The following is a 21,782-nucleotide window of genomic DNA, read 5'->3' on the forward strand; positions in this document are numbered from 1 at the left end:
ACAGTTGTTTAAATGCAACAATACATATACGTAATTATTTGATATTTTACGGTCATGTGTTAATAATTTCACACATAAGTCGCTCCTGAGTATAAGTTGCACCCCCGGCCAAACTATGAAAAAAACTGCGACTTATAGTCCGTAAAATACGGTACATTAGATATTTGATATTATGAAACTGAACATTCAGTCCAGCCTGGCATCTGTTTTTGCTGTTTTAATTCACTGTCATTTTTTATCTCTGCAGTTTTGCTAAACACCTGCCATGTTATAAAAGTACTATTTATTCACCATCATGATTTGTACTTGACTACAGTCATCTGTTATAAAGTAGTCGTAAATTTGACAAACCAACCCCAGTGAATAATACGTCCTTCAAGGGATCATTTGATCTACCTGTCTGGAAGATAAAGAAGTACCTTCCTTTTATTTTGGAAGGCCCTGTGTGCGGCGCAGCTGGCTATATAGCCAGGGGTTTTGTTGTCTTTTGGCCTTTTTTACAAGGTCAACGACAGGCCTTTAACCCTTCCTATGGCTAAATTGCGGGCTCGGATGACAAACTTGTTGAGGCTGTTGCTTGTGAACTCCGGTGCCCCGGACCTCCCCCACACCCCCACACACAAAATGAACGTGCTTCCACATGCAGTCCTAAACAATGGTCAAGTTTGAAACATGCAAATGAATCACACCATACAATGATTTAACAGGAGCCATCCATCAGACCAATTGCTCCCAGAGCAGGGGACATCAAATGCATTTTCCCGTGGGTCAGAATTGCCTTTGAGGGCCAGATGCTATCGTAAAATAAATACAAACATATTATATTCTAAGTCAGTGTTTCTTAACATAGGGCCAGGGCCCATTGTTGGACCACGATCGCTTCCTTGAGCAGTGTTTTTCAACCACTGTGCAGAGGCACACTAGTGTGCCGTGGGAAATTATGCAACTTCACCTAGCTCAGGGGTCGGCAACCCGCGGCTCCGGAGCCGCATGCGGCTCTTTGACCACTCTGATGCGGCTCAGCTGCATTCTTGCCGACCCTCCCGATTTTTCCGGGAGACTTCCGGATTTCACTGCCTCTCCCGGGGCAAACATTCTCCGATTTTCACCCGGACAACAAAATTGAGGGCGTGCCGTGATGGCACTGCATTTTGCGTCCTCTACAACCTGTCGCCGCGTCCTCTTTTTCACCTAAGAAACAGCGTGCCGGCCCAGTCGCATTTTGTATGCGGCGTCTGCTCACACACTAAGTGACAGTAAGGCATACTTGTTCAACAGCCATACAGATCACACTGACGGTGGCCGTATAAACAACTATAACACTCTTACTAATATGCGCCACACTGTGAACCCACACCAAACAAGAATGACAAACACATTTCGGGAGAACATCCACACCGTAACACAACATAAACACAACAGAACAAATACCCAGAATCCCATGCATCCCTAACTCTTCCGGGCTACATTACACACCCTGCTACCACCAAACCCCGCCCACCTCAACCTACGCACGGGGGAGGGGTGGGGGGGGTGTTGTTGATGTGTGGGGGGGCAGGGTTGGGGTGGCGGGCTTTGGTGGTAGTGGGGGTGTATAAAGTAGCCCGGAAGAGTTAGGGATGCATGGGATTCTGGGTATTTGTTCTGTTGTGTTACGGTGCGGATGTTCTCCCGAAATTTGTTTTTCATTCTTGTTTGGTGTGGGTTCACAGTGTGGCGCATATTAGTAAGAGTGTTAAAGTTGTTTATATCGCCACCCTCAGGGTGATCTGTATGGCTGTTGACTAAGTATGCCTTGCAGTCACTCGTGTGTGTCTGCAGAAGCCTCATATAACATGTAACTGGGCTGGCACACTGTTTGTTCAGGCCGTAGAGGGCGCTAAAGGTAGTGACATCACGGCACGCCCCTATTATTGTTGTTTGGGTGAAAATCAGCATACATTCGAGAGAATAGTTGCCCTGAAATTTGGGAGTCTACCGGAAAAATCGGGAGGGTTGGCAAGTGTGATGCTGTCAAACGCCATTCATATAAAACTCGCGGGCCGCACTAACATTACATTTTCATATTAAGGTGTGGGCCGCATGTCTGAGACCCCTGGTTTCCACATAGCACAAAGCAAAAAAAAACTTTGTATGTAGTGTTATCTCATTTTAAATTTCAAAAGAGTTTTGTGGCTCCCATTGTTTTCTTTAATTTGTGGAAACGGGTCAAAATGGCTCTTTGAGTGGTAAAGGTTGCCGACCCCTGACCTAGTTGGTCCAAAAAATATTTTTTGCAAATCAATAATTATATTCTGCAAATAATGTGCCGTTGCTTAGTGTCTGTGCTGCGTAAAACCACGTAATACTCCACGTCAGTAGGTGGCAGCAGGTAGTTAATTGCTTTGTAAAAGTCGGAATGTGTCGGGTGAGATGAGAATGATTTGTTGTGATCCCAATATGCAGACCACAGCGGGAGACCGTGTGGAGGTAAAAAGGTGCGTAACGCTTAAACCAAAAATTAACAAAAGGGAAAATGTAAGGAAAAGGCAATGGCTATGCAAAACAAAAGTAAAACTGAACTGGCTACAAAGTATCGTATTTTTCGGACTATAAGTCGCAGTTTTTTTTCATAGTTTATGAAAGTTGCCTAATGTTTTTTTCCTTCTTTATTATGCATTTTCGGCAGGTGCGACTTATACTCCGGTGCGACTTATACTCCGAAAAACACGGTAAGCAGAAACAGAATGCTGGACGACAGCAAAAACTTACGTCCGTACATGACATGACAATTAACTTTGTTCACACAAAGAAGGATAGCAACAACGTAAATAGCCTCCCTTGCTAACACAAAGCAGGTGCGCGGAATAGCGCTCAAAGGAAGACATGAAACTGCTGCAGGAAAACCCCAACAATACAAGAAGGGCCACCAAAATAACAGCGCAAGATAAGAACTAAAGCACTACACACGGGAAAACACCAACAAACTCAAAATAAGGCACGACGACCTGGTGGAGTTTCATTTTTTTACATTTTCTGCTGGTGGTGTGTCTCCGTATTTTTTAATGACATAAATGTGCCTTGCCTCAAAAAAGGTTGAAAAACACAGTCCAAGAGGGCCACCTGAAATGTTGGTTTCTCAGCTGTGATTCTCAAGGGCCGCAGCGGTACTTAGTCGTAATACACTTTTCCACCACTTGTGGCAGTATAGACAATATAATAAATAAATGATAAATGGGTTATACTTCTATAGCGCTTTTCTACCTTCAAGGTACTCAAAGCGCTTTGACACTATTTCCACATTCACCCATTCACACACACATTCACACACTGATGGCGGGAGCTGCCATGCAAGGCGCTAACCAGCAGCCATCAGGAGCAAGGGGTGAAGTGTCAAACAAACGTATCAATAAGATAAAACAGGGAAGGCCTAGCTCTACTTTTTTTATTTAATTTTTTTTCCCAAGCTCATCTGCTCCACCAAGCCATAGTCCCAAAGCTCCAGTTTCACCCCCACGCTGCGTGTAATAGCACACTCGTGTGTATCCTCTGGAGACAGAGCAACAGGGCCAATTACAACTCCCAATCAGCCTGGCCGATAGGCGTCGCCTGCCCCCCCTTGGCAGTGAGCGTGACGCTCCTGATCGCAGCCTGCATGAAGGAAATCAAAGAAATCAAGGTGTGATAGAGAAGAACCAACAAACCGCTTGCGGTCCATGAACTCTGGCAGGATTTTACCCCCCAAAAAAGGCATGTTGTTTTTCCAGTTCGTAAAAGTATGAATGGTCATGTTCTTGATGTGCGGCTGAAAGGGAGTTTTGTTATTTTGTACGAAAAAAAACAATTTGTTTCTCATGAATTAGTTTTAGTAAAAAACATGCAAATTCAAGTTTGATTATAAATCTTTTAAATAATGTGGTACCTTCAGTTTTTGTACGCCCCACTTACAAACCCCGTTTCCATATGAGTTGGGAAATTGTGTTAGATGTAAATATAAACGGAATACAATGATTTGCAAATCCTTTTCAACCAATATTCAATTGAATGCACTACAAAGACAACATATTTGATGTTCAAACTCATAAACTTTTATTTTTTTTTGCAAATAATAATTAACTTAGAATTTCATGGCTGGAACACGTGCCAAAGTAGTTAGGAAAGGGCATGTTCACCACTGTGTTACATGGCCTTTCCTTTTAACAACACTCAGTAAACGTTTGGGAACTGAGGAGACACATTTTTTAAGCTTCTCAGGTGGAATTCTTTCCCATTCTTGCTTGATGTACAGCTTAAGTTGTTCAACAGTCCGGGGGTCTCCGTTATGGTATTTTAGGCTTCATAATGCGCCACACATTTCCAATGGGAGACAGGTCTGTCAGGCCAGTCTAGTACCCACACTTTTTTACTATGAAGCCACGTTGATGTAACACGTGGCTTGGCATTGTCTTGCTGAAATAAGCAGGGGCGTCCATGGTAACGTTGCTTGGATGGCAACATATGTTGCTCCAAAACCTGTATGTACCTTTCAGCATTAATGGCGCCTTCACAGATGTGTAAGTTACCCATGTCTTGGGAACTAATACACCCCCATACCATCACAGATGCTGGCTTTTCAACTTTGCGCCTATAACAATCCGGATGGTTCTTTTCCTCTTTGGTCTGGAGGACACGACGTCCACAGTTTCCAAAAACAATTTGAAATGTAGACTCGTCAGACCACAAAACACTTTTCCACTTTGTATCAGTCCATCTTAGATGAGCTCAGGCCCAGCGAAGCCGACGGTGTTTCTGGGTGTTGTTGATAAACGGTTTTCGCCTTACGAAGAAGAGTTTTAACTTGCACTTACAGATGTAGCGACCAACTGTAGTTACTGACAGTGGGTTTCTGAAGTGTTCCTGAGCCCATGTGGTGATATCCTTTACACACTGATGTCGCTTGTTGATGCAGTACAGCTTGAGGGATCGAAAGTCACAAGCTTAGCTGCTTACGTGCAGTGATTTCTCCAGATTCTCTGAACCCTTTGATGATATTACGGACCGTAGATGGTAAAATCCCTAAATTCCTTGCAATAGCTGCTTGAAAAAAGTTTTTCTTAAACTGTTCAACAATTTGCTCACGCATTTGTTGACAAAGTGGTGACCCTCGCCCCATCCTTGTTTGTGAATGACTGAGCATTTCATGGAATCTACTTTTATACCCAAGCATGGCACCCACCTGTTCCCAATTTGCCTGTTCACCTGTGGGATGTTCCAAAAAAGTGTTTGATGAGAGATTCCTCAACTTTATCAGTATTTATTGCCACCTTTCCCAACTTCTTTGTCACGTGTTGCTGGCATCAAATTCAAAAGGTAATGATTATTTGCAAAAAAAAAAAAGTTTATCAGTTTGAACATCAAATATGTTGTCTTTGTATCATATTCAACTGCATATGTGTTGAAAATGATTTGCAAATCATTGCATTCCATTTATATTTACATCTAACACAATTTCCCAACTCATATAGAAACGGGGTTTGTATTTTTTGCCAAACGTTTGCCCCAGTTTTCGTATACCGTCTTGGTCATGGTACGGCCAACAACGGCGTGTAACAAATGTTTTCCGCACGTATCATTTGGTGAATTTAAGAGCCCCAAAAAACTATTCCAGGCGTTGCTTTTTTTTAAATTATTGAGTACGACTGCAAAATAAGCCACCACGGGGCCAAAGAAAGTTGCAAGTGTCAGTGATAAAGTAGGTGAGAAACACTTTTGAACTTGTAGCAAAGTACAAAGGTGGCGTCTGCAAGGCTCTTCTCACCCCCCTCCTCCCTCATCGCCGTCTTTGCCTGCAGGAGTTTTCAATAAAAATAATGCTGAATGTTCATTTATCCATTTATTTCATAATTCATATGTATTTCACATTATTTTCTGCAGATAAAACTACCTTTATAGAAAACGGGAATCTTACAACTCACAATTTGATTCTGATTCTTGGGGTTCAACACGATCCTTGATTCAAACTGTTTCTCACAATACTTATATATCGCTGTTAATTTGTTCCAGACATGGCCGCGATAAATTATTTGTGCAAAAGTCGGTATAATTAACTATAAATCAACTAGTTTTATAGTTAGAGTATACAATAGATGTTTACCACTTTCTAAATACGTTTTTCAACATTATTAAAGCCCCCTAAACACAAAAGAACACCTTTAAGTCACATTTACACTCTTTAAATACAATTTTGTAATGCTGCCTGAGGCTGAGCCAATCAGTGGCCATGATACTTAAAGGCCTACTGAAACCCACTACTACCGACCACGTAGTCTGATAGTTTATATATCAATGATGAAATCTTAACATTGCAACACATGCCAATACGGCCGGGTTAGCTTACTATAGTGCAATTTTAAATTTTGCGCGAAATATCCTGCTGAAAACGTCTTGGTATGATGACGTCAGCGAGTGACGTCACGGATTGTAGCGGACATTTTGGGACAGCATGGTGGCCAGCTATTAAGTCGTCTGTTTTCATCGCAAAATTCCACAGTATTCTGGACATCTGTGTTGGTGAATTTTTTGCAATTTGTTCAATGAACAATGGAGACAGCAAAGAAGAAAGCTGTAGGTGGGAAGCGGTGTATTGCGGCAGGTGTTGTGCCGGATAACGCACCCCCGCCGTAGAATGCACCCCCTGACTGTTGTGAGGATAACAAAGCCGGTGTTTCATTGTTTACATTCCCGGAAGATGACAGTCAAGCTTTACCATTGGCCTGTGGAGAACTGGGACAACAGAGACTCTTACCAGGAGGACGTTGAGTTGGATGCGCAGACGCGGTACCGTGAGTACGCATGCAGCTGCGGCTTCCAAACATTTTATCGCTTGCCCGTACGTGCGTGCCGCTATGTGCATGTCACGTACGTAACTTTGGGGACTTTGGGGAAATATATGTGCTGTATGAACTTTGAGGAGGTGAACAGTACTTTGGGCTGTGGGATTGAGTGTGTTGTGCAGGTGTTTGAGTTGTAATGGCGGGTTATATGGACGGGAGAGGGGAGGTGTTTGTTATGCGGGATTAATTTGTGGCATATTAAATATAAGCCTGGTTGTGTTGTGGCTAATAGAGTATATATATATGTATTGTGTTTATTTACTGTTTTAGTCATTCTATTCAAATGTAGCAGGAACTCCGGAGGCAAGGCGAAGGTAAGAAAATGATTTATTCCTCATAAATCATTCAAAATACCAAAAGACAAGATACACAACAAAAGAGACGCGTGCCGATCGCACGGGGATCTAAAGCAAAACTTAGCACAGGGATCGTGAGCAAAGAAGTGAGAAATCATCAAACGTAAGGCAAACAAGACAGCCAAACAGGAATAAATAGCTCTCTGATTAGTGCCCAGGAGCAGGTGAGCGTCCCAAACACTAATCAGAGGCAGGTGAAACTAATCAGCACCCATGACAACTAAAACACAAACCCAGGGGTGCTGAAAACAGAACTGAGGGACTCAAAAACTAAATCCGGGTAACGGATCATGATACTTTTAGTCTATTAACGCTTGAAATTGCTTAATTGAGGACTCAAAAATTGCAGAATATACTTATTTTTTTTACCCCCCAAAAATGTGCAATGTGGTGAAGATGCAATATTTAAAGTGCGATGTGGCGAGGGAGAACTCTAAATTATTTGGTTTAAAAATGACAGGTTACAAAAGCTCTTCTTGCTGATGTACGATGTATTTGTGTAGTGAGTAGAAAAATACATTTAAACATTTTTGTTATTTTATCCAGATTTTTTTTCAAAACCGTTTAAAATGTTTTTAATAATTCTTGTAAACCATTAATTGATTCAAAATCCGACTAAGTAAAAATCCCGTGCATTCCATAAAATGTGTTTCGTCTGAATATTTTTGAGTGACTGGAACCCATTTGTCTTAGTTCTTATGGGAAAAATCGCTTTGGTTTTCATACCGTTCCGTCTTTGAAGCTCTATTTGCTATTGTATTTTTGTTTCTATTATCAGATAACCTCATTTCCTTTCACTGCATAGTTGTACCAGTGACAATAGAGGTAAACAAGACCTGTGTAGAGTATCGACTACTACAGGCCAGGCATGCACATTACAAGGTGTTCAGTTAATGGTAAAAAAATAAATAAAATACCATGACGACAAAAATCATATTCACTCCTCGCAGTCCACATCTACAGCTACTGCTTCTTCTGCTTGCACTTTACGACTTTAACACTTTGCTTTATCGACTCCAGGCTTTTTATTTAGTGTGTGAAAACACTGAAAACCAAGCGCCCCTCCGCCTAAACACGTAGAAGCCTTGCATGCACACCAACACCTTTGCTTCACGCATGTTTTCTGCACACTGCACTGGCCAAAGAGTTTGCAGGGAAAGTGTGAGAGCTATTGCACATGTTTAGTGAACACAGGAAGACTTTTTCAAGGTGAAAGGGCATGGTAAGGGACACACTTTTCTGGGTACCACTCCATTTCACCACACACCCGAGGGTCCGATGGTGGGCTTAATGAGCGGCAGGCCTGTGTGCTTTTCTAAGTGTACATGTGTGCTGAATGTTGTCGCGGAGGCCGACTAACACCCCGTCCCCGGGTGGAAGCCTGATTTATTGTTTATTGTTTATTGAATAGATCCCCATTAGCTGACGCCAAGGCGACTGCTAGTCTTCCTGGGGTCCATATAGGAGCATACAAAATTAAAATACAAAGAATACATGCATTACCAAACATTATACAATGGAAAAATACAACATAAGATAAAAAAGCTTGTTAAAACTAGCATTAAAAATGCACGTCATGTGGGCAGCTGCAATAGGTGAATCTTCAAAGCTGTCTTGAATGACAATTTACTTTGTGAGGGATTAATGTGAGATGGCAACCCATTCCAGAATGATATACATCTACACATGACTGTATGTTTGAGGCATACTTGCCAACCTTGAGACCTCCGATTTCGGGAGGTGGGGGGTGGGGGCCGGGGGGCGTGGTCGGGGGTGGGGCGGGGGGCGTGGTTGGGGGCGTGGTTAAGATATATATATCCATCCATCCATTTTCTACCGCTTATTCCCTTTGGGGTCGCGGGGGGCGCTGGAGCCTATCTCAGCTACAATCGGGCGGAAGGCGGGGTACACCCTGGACGAGTCACCACCTCATCGCAGGGCCAACACAGATAGACAGACAACATTCACACTCACATCCACACACTAGGGCCAATTTAGTGTTGCCAATCAACTTATCCCCAGGTGCATGTCTTATATATATATATATATATATATATATATATATATATATATATATATATATATATATGTATATATAAAAAATACTTGACTTTCAGTGAATTCTAGCTATATATATATTTTTTTTTTAATTATTATATATATATATATATATATATATATATATATATATATATATATATATATATATATATAAATAAAATAAATACTTGAATTTTAGTGTTCATTTATTTACACATATACACACACATAACACTCCTCTACTCATTGTTGAGTTAAGGGTTGAATTGTACATCCTTGTTCTATTCTCTGTCACTATTTCAGAACACACACATTATACAAATATACATTATACAATCAATAAAAAAACGGGAGCTCTAATTTGGGAGTCTGAATTAGTATCAGAAGTTCCATTACGTACTCACGTCGCCATTTTGTATTGATTACTGCAGCTGTACACTGGATTCATTCACAAATACAAACTACAACTCACAAACACTTTAGAGTTAGGCTCCACCATCAGAATTTGTACTTAAACTTATAAAGATCACATGGATATTATTCAGTGAGTTGATTCACCAAAACTAACCTGTTATACAGGAGGAAAAATCACACAGGACGTTTCAATTGTTCACAGACTGGTCGCTCTGATCAGAATGACAAGACACTTCCGGTCTGCAGGTGATAGCATTCAATTGGGAAGAAACGCCCTACTGCCCCCTACTGACCAATGTGAATACTGATAAATGTGGAATGTCAGCTCCAAAAACGAATTCAAACCACAAAATAAAATAAATAAATCAACACAAAAATGTGACACATTATGGGTGGGTCACATATGCATGTACAGTAGATGGCAGTATTGTCCTGTTTAAAAGTGTCACAACATTGCTGTTTACGGCAGACGAACTGCTGTACGGTAGACAAAAACTTGACTGCTGTTGTTGTGTGTTGTTACCGCGCTTGGAGGACGTTAATGAAACTGCCTAACAATAAACCCACATAAGAAACCAAGAACTCGCCCTTGATCATTCTACAGTTATAACGTGATTGGGCAGGCATGCTGTTTATATTGTGGGAAAGCAGACGTGAGAACAGGCTGTCAACACGTCACTCAGGTCCGCATGAAGCTGGAGGGGGCGTGAATTTCGGGAGGTTTTCGGGAAAGGCGCTGAATTTCGGGAGTCTCCCGGAAAATCCGGGAGGGTTGGCAAGTATGGTTTGAGGAGATTGGTCCTGGGAGCAGGAAGTGCCAAATAGCCATTGCTGGCATTCCTAGTGTCATGAATATGTGTGTTAGTTGATTTTAAAAACTGTTTGTAAAAGTAATCTGGTGATTGATCTAAAATGATAGTTCTAAAGAACATAAGGAGACTACTGTGACGACCTGGGCGCATGGTGATGCGGGGCTCGTTCTCCCTATTTTTTTTAATGTAATTATTTTTATATTGTTTTACTTTTTTTTTTATCCAAGAAAATATTTATTTATCTTATCTAAAAAAAAAAAAAGGACCTTATCTTCATCAGACCAGGTTGTAAATGAAATTAGATTTGTTTAAAGGGTTTTTAAAACCAGGTCCAGTCCAGATAATGTCCAAGAAGGGCTCAGCAACACACACCTTGTTCATGTACACTGAAAAAAAAAAAAAATAAAAAATTTGGGAACACAACATATATATATATACATATAATAATTATTAATGATGTATCCATTATACTATTATAGTAATAGGTACTCATATATATATATATATATATATATATATATATATATATATATATATATATATATATATATATATATATATATATATATATATATATATATATATATATATATATATACAGGTATATATATATATATATATATATATATGTGTGTGTGTGTGTGTGTTAGTTTGCATGCAGGCTTTCGACCCCCGGACAAATTTTTTAAGCCCAATGCGGCCCCCCAGTCAAAAGGTTTGGACACCCCTGCTCTAACCACAAGGCCACTGAGCAGGCTACAATAGTTTTGAAAATTAACATTTCCAAGGAAATATAAGGGATTTAAATTTTTAGACCTCTCTAATCCCACCCCATTTTATGACTGAACTGAGGTATTGTGGTATGACGTCATGCATGACGGCAGTTCAAACCCCGAGTATTTGTCGAACTTTAGAAGCTTCATTTTGGAATTGCACTATCTTAGAGGTGCCATTGTATAAGTGTGCATTTCGCTAAGCTGAATTTGACTTTAAAATGTTTCCCCTTACTGAGAAAATTGGAATTTTGGAAAACAGGAAACACATTAAAGGACAAGAATAATTACCAGTCATTATTATGATTTGCTTCTGGGAGAATGTTTTGTCTACATAGGATGAAAAAGAGTCTGTTTTCCCACAGTGTTGACTCAGCTGTTGTGTAGCATCGTGCCGGTAATATCAACATCATATCGTATGGGACTTTTTTTGGTGAAATTCCATGCAATGACCTGTCCAAACGTTACATGACAAGATTGAAATCGAGCCCTGCACATGCTTGTTTTCCTCCTACGACAGGGTGTGAGACTGGCTGCTCCTTTGAAGCTCAAATATAACCATCCATTCCATCTTCACTGGAATGCCACGCTAAGTCTAACTAAGCTTTACCCCGGAGCTTCAGTCTAAGACTTGAGCAGAGAGCACCTATAATATCATCCACTCCCATTCCCACACTAAATCCTGGGGTATTATTTGTGCAGACATCCCAACCAGTCAGGTTCACAGCCCAAACATGGCTTGAGACTTTGTTCTTCATGGTCTGCTTCACCTGACCTTTTCTGCCAAATGCATTCGACATTAATTGAAAAGGGATGAAAGGATACACCTGTGGTAAGTTTTTCCCAGTACAATAATAACAATAGCATTTAATGGCTTTAACAGTGAGAGGTTACGGTACCTAATACAGTGGTACTTCAACCTTGAGCTGTGTCATCTTGAGGATTAACTTGCAAGCATAGTTTAAGTTACGAGCCTTTACGCCACTAGGGGGCGTAGTAAATGTCAAATGAACGCCTCAAACATCCTGTTTAATTGCTAGCATTAGCTTGTAGCTACAGATCGACATATATTTGTTCTTCAACCGTGGGGACTGAGAACGTGAGTGTGAAGGACAGTGCTGAGAAGCAGATTATATTAATTGAATTAAAGAAACAATCACTATAATGATGTCACGGCGCATGCGCAATCCCTCATGTCATCTTAAGTTAAAGTTAAAGTACCAATGATTGTCACACACACAAGGTGCAGCGAAATTATTCTCTATTGCAAACGCAGCCGGCAGCTCCGCTAGAAGCGCGCCGGGAGACGCCCCTGCTCGCTCTGCCTGCATCGCGGCCACGCGTCTGCACAGCTGCAAGCAATCTGCAATCCGCGCACCTGGGTCTGATAAGGGCAGACGGCATAAAGACCAGCGTACCCGAATATCCAGTGCCGGAACGTAGTTCACGCTCCGTAGTAAGCATCCCGTCTCTGGCTTCCCTACGCGTACTTGCTCTCTCTGTGCTTTCCCTGTGCCTGTGTCTTATGTCCTCTGTGTTTCCCGCAGTGTTACCTCTTTTTCCCGTGATCGAGCTGTGTGCCTCGACTTCCCACCAGATTCTGGACTGCCTCCCTCGATGCGCGACCCCTGCTTGGACAGGGACCTCGTCGCTTCTCTCCAGCCCCCGACCTCTCGCTTGCCCACGGACTGTCTTCTTGCCTTGCCCCTCTGGTCTGACGAAGGATTCATCCAACACGCACTAACAACAAACTCTGGTAACATTTACATTGTTAATTCTACACATCGTCTTGCACCATTCACATATAGTAGCATACACATTCCAACTATTTATCACCATCAGTTTCATCCGCCTCAACAAAAACAATCCTAAATATTTGTTTAGTACAGTAGCATCGCTAACCCAACAAGGGACTCCTCCCAGTAGCTCCACCCACTTGGCAGATGACTTTATGAATTTCTTTAATAAGAAAATGTAACTCATGGGAGAGGGGAGGGGCTGCTGACTGGGTTTATATCTGTGTTCTACCAGATATGTACCGCTCCATACAACGGTGTTTTAAAAAGTCATTAATTTTACTTTTTTAAACCGATACCAATAATTTCCGATATCACATTTTAAAGCATTTATCGGCCGATAATATCGGCAGGCCGATATTATCGGACATCTCTAAACAAGACACAACGCTACTTCTGTTGAATGGGGGGAGACAATAGCAAGATAATGGCTTCATTCTGAGATGATTAAATTTAGTGCCCCCTCCACCACCAAAGTATATGTGACGTCACAGACATGCGCAGTAAGGATAATTTCGACCCAAACTTCGGAAGAAGTGTTTTTATGGACTCAAATCTCAATGCATAACAGCATAAACCACCTGTCTTGATCGGAGTGAAATTTTGATCCGGACTTGTGTGATTGGGTCAGAATATTCTGAATGCCGTGTTTACGTGAAGCATTTTTATTCCGGTATTATGCTTTTAATCTGATTAATTGTGTCCACGTACACATAGCTAATGTTATATTGTCTTGCCCCATCACTCCGATAATCAGATTTTTAATCATCAATGCAATACATAATCCTGTGGCGGGCCGTGCGTTTCCCACCTAGGCCTTCAGTGATGTTTGACTTAAGTGATTACCTCTCAAAATACAAACCCCGTTTCCATATGAGTTGGGAAATTGTGTTAGATGTAATTATAAACGGATTACAGTGATTTACAAATCCTTTTCAACCCATATTCAATTGAATGCACTACAAAGACAAGATATTTGATGTTCAAACTCATCAACTTTTTTATTTTTTTTTACAAATAATAATTAACTTAGAATTTCATGGCTGCAACACGTGCCAAAGTAGTTGGGAAAGGGCATGTTCACCACTGTGTTACATGGCCTTTCCTTTTAACAACACTCAGTAAACGTTTGGGAACTGAGGAGACACATTTTTTAAGCTTCTCGGGTGGAATTCTTTCCCATTCTTGCTTGATGTACAGCTTAAGTTGTTCACCATTCCGGGGGTCTCCGTTGTGGTATTTAAGGCTTCGTAATGCACCACACAGGTCTGGACTACAGGCAGGCCAGTCTAGTACCCGCACTTTTTTACTATGAAGCCACGTTGATGTAACACGTGGCTTGGCATTGTCTTGCTGAAATAAGCAGAGGCGTCCATGGTAACGTTGCTTGGATGGCAACATATGATGCTCCAAAACCTGTATGTACCTTTCAGCATTAATGGCGCCTTCACAGATGTGTAAGTTACCCATGTCTTGGGCACTAATACACCCCCATACCATCACACATGCTGGCTTTTCAACTTTGCCCCTCTAACAATCCGGATGGTTCTTTTCCTCTTTGGTCCAGAGGACACGACGTCCACAGTTTCCAAAAACAATTTGAAATGTGGACTCGTCAGACAGCAGAACACTTTTCCACTTTGTATCAGTCCATCTTAGATGAGCTCAGGCCCAGCAAAGCTGACAGCGTTTCTGGGTGTTGTTGATAAACGGTTTTCTCCTTGCATAGGAGAGTTTTAACTTGCACTTACAGATGTAGCAACCAACTGTAGTTACTGACAGTGGGTTTCTGAAGTGTTCCTGAGCCCATGTGGTGATATCCTTTACACACTGATGTCGCTTGTTGATGCAGTACAGCCTGAGGGATCGAAGGTCACGGGCTTAGCTGCTTACGTGCAGTGATTTCTCCAGATTCTCTGAACCCTTTGATGATATTACGGACCGTAGATGGTGAAATCCCTAAATTCCTTGCAATAGCTGGTTGAGAAAGATTTTTCTTAAACTGTTCAACAATTTGCTCACGCATTTGTTGACAAAGTGGTGACCCTCGCCCCATCCTTGTTTTTGAATGACTGAGCATTTCATGGAATCTACTTTTATACTCAATCATGGCACCCACCTGTTCCCAATTTGCCTGTTCACCTGTGGGATGTTACACATAAGTGTTTGATGAGAATTCCTCAACTTTATCAGTATTTTTTGCCACCTTTCCCAACTTCTTTGTCACGTGTTGCTGGCATCAAATTCAAAAGTTAATGATTATTTGCAAAAATAAAAAAGGTTTATCAGTTTGAACATCAAATATGTTGTCTTGTAGCATATTCAACTGAATATGGGTTGAAATAGATTTGAAAATCATTGTATTCCGTTTATATTTACATCCAACACAATTTCCCAACTCATATGGAAACGGGGTTTGTACCATAATTGATGTCTCCACATGACCATTGCTGGAGAAATACTGTACAGGAATACATGTACGCCCTACTGGGCAATGAATCACCTCAACAGTGTATAAAACAAGTTATTTTCTGGTGCATTTAGAAATCAATAAACCCACAATTAAAACACATCTTATGTGCTACTGTCAAACTTAAAGTTGCAAAAAACATATTAAACGTGAAAAAATTAAGAAATAAAACATTTGAACTCACAATTTGTAGCCCCTCATAGTCGGTTGATTTGAGTGGAAATGGCGGGCATTTCCCCATTTCATCACCGACCTCGTCTCACTAGATGTAGTTTCTCTTAAGAATCTTCTTGAAAATGGCCTTGCAAATATATATCTGCCACTTAAGCAACATGTTGCTCTCCTTCTGTGTGAGTACCGGCAAGTTTTTCTGGGGCTTTCTTTGGCTCATATGGCTCCTGTGCCACTTCCTGTTTTCGCAACTTGTGATTGGATCCCAAGTGAGTATCCAAACACAGCGTAAGGTCAGCTAGAAGGCCTCACTGACAACAACTCGTGATCTGATTGGCTATCGCAACTGTCTAACACCTGTATGTGCACGGACGCCCGCACTGTTGATTCTGAAGGCCCCGGGCAGATTTCGTACAACATGGCAACATAAGATAACTGAATTCTGATTGGATACAAACTGTAACCTAAAAACAACAGCACTGGAAAGAGCATAATATGACATGAAGAGAATATGAATACTTTTAGATATTTAGGGAAAGTAAATAAAAAAATGTTTTTAATCTTTAATTATGATTGTGATTTCTGGTTATGTTAGGCCAGTAGAGGAGGCCTTGCTGGCCCTGACGGCCTATCACTGACATAATCACTTTATACTTGAGAGTATATTATTACATATCATGTTCACTTACATTCACATGTGTTACAAGATGACAACAGCAAGTGAACCAGTAACGTGCGGTGAGGTTGATGGCTGGTGAGGCACTGACTTCATCACAGTCAGATTTACAAACATATGAACCCTAAAGAGTATTTTATTCACCATTTGATTGGCAGCAGTTAACAGGTTAAGTTTAAAAGCTCATACCAGCATTCTTTTCTGCTTGGCACCCAGCATCAAGGGTTGGAATTGGGGGTTAAATCACCAAAAATGATTCCCGGGCGCGGCACCGCTGCTGCCCACTGCTCCCCTCACCTCCCAGGGAGTGATCTAGGGGAATGCAGAGGACAAATTTCACCACACCTAGTGTGTGACAATCATTGGTACTTTAACTTAACTTTAACTTTACACATACAAACTGTAGCACACAAAAAAGCACATTTAATAAAAAAAAACGTTATTATGGTCTTACCTTTACTTATAAATGAAGTCCATGCGCAGCTCCTTTTGAACAAAAGCATCGATAACTTGTTTATAGAAGTCTTCCTTATCTTTCTTCAGTTTTAAAAGTCTCTCTGTCTCGATGGAGATCTTCCTTTAAGTATTACCTCCTGCTTCGATTGAAAGTCCAGTTTATAAAACTGTTTTATTTTAGATATGTAATCCTCCATGTTAAAAGTCCAGGCAAGAGGAAAAAATAAACGATCGCTGCTAACTGTTGCTGCTTGTTGTCACTTTTTCTGCAGCCGAGTAGTCGCAAGAATGATCTCTGGGATCACTAGCGCCCTCTATCGCAGCAGTTTTATGATTGCTCAGCACAAGAAATACGTTACACACATACAGTTGTTGAGAAAATACACTGTACATTATATACCTCAGCTAACTAAACTATGGAAATGTATAATATAATTCATATAGCAATACGGTCTCACTGCACAGCAGGCCAGCGGTTAGCCGAGTCATTGCGCAATCCATGGTGAGGCTCAACTGGCTGGAGACTCACCGCAAGTCTCTTCTCAGTATTTGAACGGCAAATGTGAAAATTCAGCGATTTTGAATAAAAATAATCTAAAACTGGTGAAGTTAAATGGAAAATAACTTTATAGTATAATCACTGGATACATATAACAATTTAATTTTTTTTTCTTTCTTTTTACATTTTTTTTCTTTCCATGATGGCACGTGAGGCCCCGCCTTACCTGCCTCCCCTGACTGCACGTCACTGAAGTGAACATATGTGTTAGAAATTGATATGAAGTAGAAACATTAATATGAAGTAGAACATGGGTATGATTGAATAGGCCTGCTCCTTTCTACTCCTTTTCGGACATGTTGTAAAGAGAAATAAGAATCTGCAAGCTGTATGATGCAGTGACGTGCGGTCACTGCATCATACATCCATCATGGAAAGAAAAAAAATGTAAAGAGAAAAAAAAAATTATTATGTTGTTATATGTATCCAGTGATTATACTATAACGTTATTTTCCATTTAACTTCACCAGTTTTAGATTATTTTTATTCAAAATTGCTGAATTTTCACATTTGCCGTTCAAATACTGAGAAGAGACGGTGCGGTGATCAGCAGCCAGTTGAGGCATGTCACTCAGTTGTGCCTCAACATGGATTGCGGACTCGGCTAACTGCTGGCCTGCTGTGCAGTGAGGCCGTATTGCTATATGAATTATATTATACATTTCCATAGTTTAGTTAGCTGAGGTATTTAATGTACAGTGTATTTTGTCAACAACTGTATGTGTGTAAAGTATTTCTTGTGCTGAGCAATCATAAATCTGCTGCGAAGACGCACTGTGTGAGGCTCGCGTAATCCCGCCTCCTGGTGCCGGTTAATGCACCTCCGCCGCAGACTGCACCCCCCGACGGGAGCGCCACACCAACCAAAGCCCACACCCAAACCCTCCACGTGCAAGACCGAATCCACCCAAAAAAAAGTCACTTAACAAGAAGCCAAAAAGTGCAAAAACAACATTGCTCGCGCCGGAGAAGCCGTGAACGACTGCAGGGACACAACATTAGGTACACCTGCAGACTGCAGCACGGATTCCATATTTCATTCATTCACAACTCCTCCAACACGAACACCACTGTTCCCACACGTATAAGTAAAGGTAAGACCATAATAACGTTTTTTTATTAAATGTGCTTTTTTGTGTGCTACAGTTTGTATGTGTAAAGTTAAAGTTAAGTTAAAGTACCAATGATTGTCACACACACACTAGGTGTGGTGAAATTTGTCCTCTGCATTTGACCCATCCCCTTGCTCACCCCCTGGGATGTGAGGGGAGCAGTGGGCAGCAGCGGCGCCGCGCCCGGGAATAATTGTTGGTGATTTAACCCCCAATTCCAACCCTTGATGCTGAGTGCCAAGCAGGGAAGAATGCTGGTATGAGCTTTTAAACATAACCCGTTAACTGCTGCCAATCAAATGGTGAATAAGATACTCTTTAGGGTTCATATGTTTGTAAATCTGACTGTGATGAAGTCAGTGCCTCACCAGTCATGAACCTCACCGCACGTCACTGGTATGATGTATAACTTCTAAATGTATGCATGTTCAAAATAAATTGATACCTCACCATATACTCACAAAAATAATAATGATAATACTAATTTGCATTTATTTTTTTTATTTTTCAATTCTGTCTTTGGCTAAAGCCACAGCTTTAAAGTCATTTTAAATATTGAAAAAATTCAGGTGGCCCGTGAAAGCCTGGAAATAATGTGTGTCAATAAGGCGCGTCATCTGTTTTTATTGAAATTCTTTCAATTGTGACAGAAGAAATGCATGCACTGCAAGCAATTACATATATTTCAAAGCAGCACTCAGTAAATGTTCAATCTTCATAAAATATTAATATTTTAAAATTTTAAGTCATTAGTCATTTGCCAAGATTACCTTTATTATTTTAGAGACGTACTGAAGGCACACACTGCTTACGTTCTGCTCCATTCTTAAATACTTAATAGCTGAGCGCGTCCTCAGTTATCTGGAAAATATCGAGGGGCCAAAGCATCCTTCCAGTCAATATCAGAGAATGAATGAAGTGTCTGTTTGACCTTTTTTCTTTTGGCTTTAATAGAAGAACATGTACTGGAAATTTGGAAAGCCCACGTCAGCAGTGCAGCTTTAAATTATTTTTTGCGGAATGTTTTTAGTGTGTATTTTTTTAAATATTGGGTTTGTTTATTTTGATGAGCATTCCACTTCTCGATTGTTGTTCTTCTTCACGTTGGTTTATAGGAAATTTGTGAACGAAGGACTGAAGTGATTTGGTGCTCCCATGTCAATCATTTGAGCCCATTCTGTTTGCGATGTTGGAAGGAGCACTAAAACAAAAAGTCAGACTCAAAGAAGTTTGCAACATGGTTTGTGTTGTGTTTATCAGTGTTTAATGTTTTTCTTCTGTGGCTATACTCTTCGGCTGTTGAAGCACCTGCTGTTAACATGATAATTAAAAAATCAGCACCAGATGTTCAAACCAGCATCGGGTCAAGCAACTGGGCGTTGTGGTAATAAAACTTATCAACCGTGTGAGTTATACCAGATTTGACCGCTGCATTGAGATATGCATGATGAATTGACGTGTTAGGATTTTAAGGGCTTTCTCTTTTCAAGATGTTTTTCGACAGTGCACGTTTGGGACTGCACAAAAACGCTTCTGGAAAAAGTATGTGTATCAAAGCTGCAGACTGCAGGAACGTTGAACCTGATTGCATAGCAGCCTTTTCTGACAACACATATGGGAATGTCAAAAAACAGAATAAGGAGACTGTAAGCCTGTCCCATAATTAAGTTTACATTTGAATTGGAAACATGACTTCAATGGCTGCATTGCCAAATACTTCAGTAATTCATTGGCATCGACCTGTTTGTCAGTCAGTATTTTGGCAACACATTTATATTACACTGGTGCCATTTATGTAAACGTAATCCATTCCAAGATGCTAAGCAACCTCCAATAAATACATATTAAGAAACAATTTCCCCTCAAAAAATAAGTATAACTACATATTTCTGTTTCAGAAAAATGCTTCTAAACACATGTATGACCTCTCAGTGAACTGTAAAAAGTGATTCTTTAGACCACAGGTGTCAAACTCTGACCCCATCACATCATTTCAGGTGGAAGCCTGGAAAGCCTGGAAATGTTGTGTGTCAATAAAGCACGTCATCTGTTTTATCAAATGTACTCATTCTTTAAGTTTTGACAGAAGAAATGCATGCACTGCAAGCAATTACCTATATTTTAAAGCAGCACTTAAAGGAGAACATTATCACCAGACCTATGTAAGCGTCAATATATACCTTGATGTTGCAGAAAAAAGACCATATATTTTTTAACCGATTTCCGAACTCTAAATGGGTGAATTTTGGCGAATTAAACGCCTTTCTATTATTCGCTCTCGGGAAGCAATCCGCCATTTTCTCACTTTCGTCGGTGTGTTGTCGGAGGGTGTAACAACACGAACAGGGACGGATTCAAGTTGCACCAGTGGCCCAAAGATGCGAAAGTGGCAAGAAATTGGACGAAATTTGTTCAAAATACGAGGGTGTGGGGAAAGCCGACGAAATAGTCAGTCGTTTGTTCCGCACACTTTACCGGCGAAAGCTATGCTACGACAAAGATGGCAAGAATGTGTGGATATCCTGCGACACTCAAAGCGGATGCATTTCCAACGATAAAGACCCCAGCTTCCCTGGCCTGCTGACATCAACTCCAAAACTGGACAGATCAGCTTTCAGGAAAAGATAGCGGATGAGGGTATGTCTACAGAATATATTAATTGACGAAAACGTTATTCATTACTCGCGGTTTTACGTAAATTATTATACATAAACTGTGTTTACCAATAATTTAGCTTAAAAACATTTATTTTTTTCAATCATTCGAGTACATTCGGGTAGTCTTGTGTAATGCAGTATTTTGTGTCTATTTAGGCATGGTTAACCTGAGTGCTGAAATCGTGGAAAAATATATGTTCTTAGCGTGCCTGAAATGGGCTGTCTGCACTCTCAAAGTGCATGTTGTTGCCAAATGTATTTCATATGCTGTAAACCTAGTTCATAGTTGTTAGTTTCCTTTAATGCCAAACAAACACATACCAATCGTTGGTTAGAAGGCAATCGCCGAATGCGTCCTCGCTTTCTCCCGTGTCGCTGGCTGTCGTCGTTTTCGTCGGTTTCGCTTGCATACGGTTCAAACCGATATGGCTCAATAGCTTCAGTTTCTTCTTCAATTTCGTTTTCGCTACTTGCCTCCACACTACAACCATCCGTTTCAATACATGCGTAATCTGTTGAATCGCTTAATCCGCTGAAATCCGAGTCTGAATCCGAGCTAATGTCGCTATACCTTGCTGTTCTATCGGCCATGTTTGTTTGTATTGGCATCACTGTGTGACGTCACAGGAAAATGGACGG

This window comes from Nerophis lumbriciformis, linkage group LG01 (assembly GCF_033978685.3).
Source record: "Nerophis lumbriciformis linkage group LG01, RoL_Nlum_v2.1, whole genome shotgun sequence".
Taxonomy (NCBI): domain Eukaryota; kingdom Metazoa; phylum Chordata; class Actinopteri; order Syngnathiformes; family Syngnathidae; genus Nerophis; species Nerophis lumbriciformis.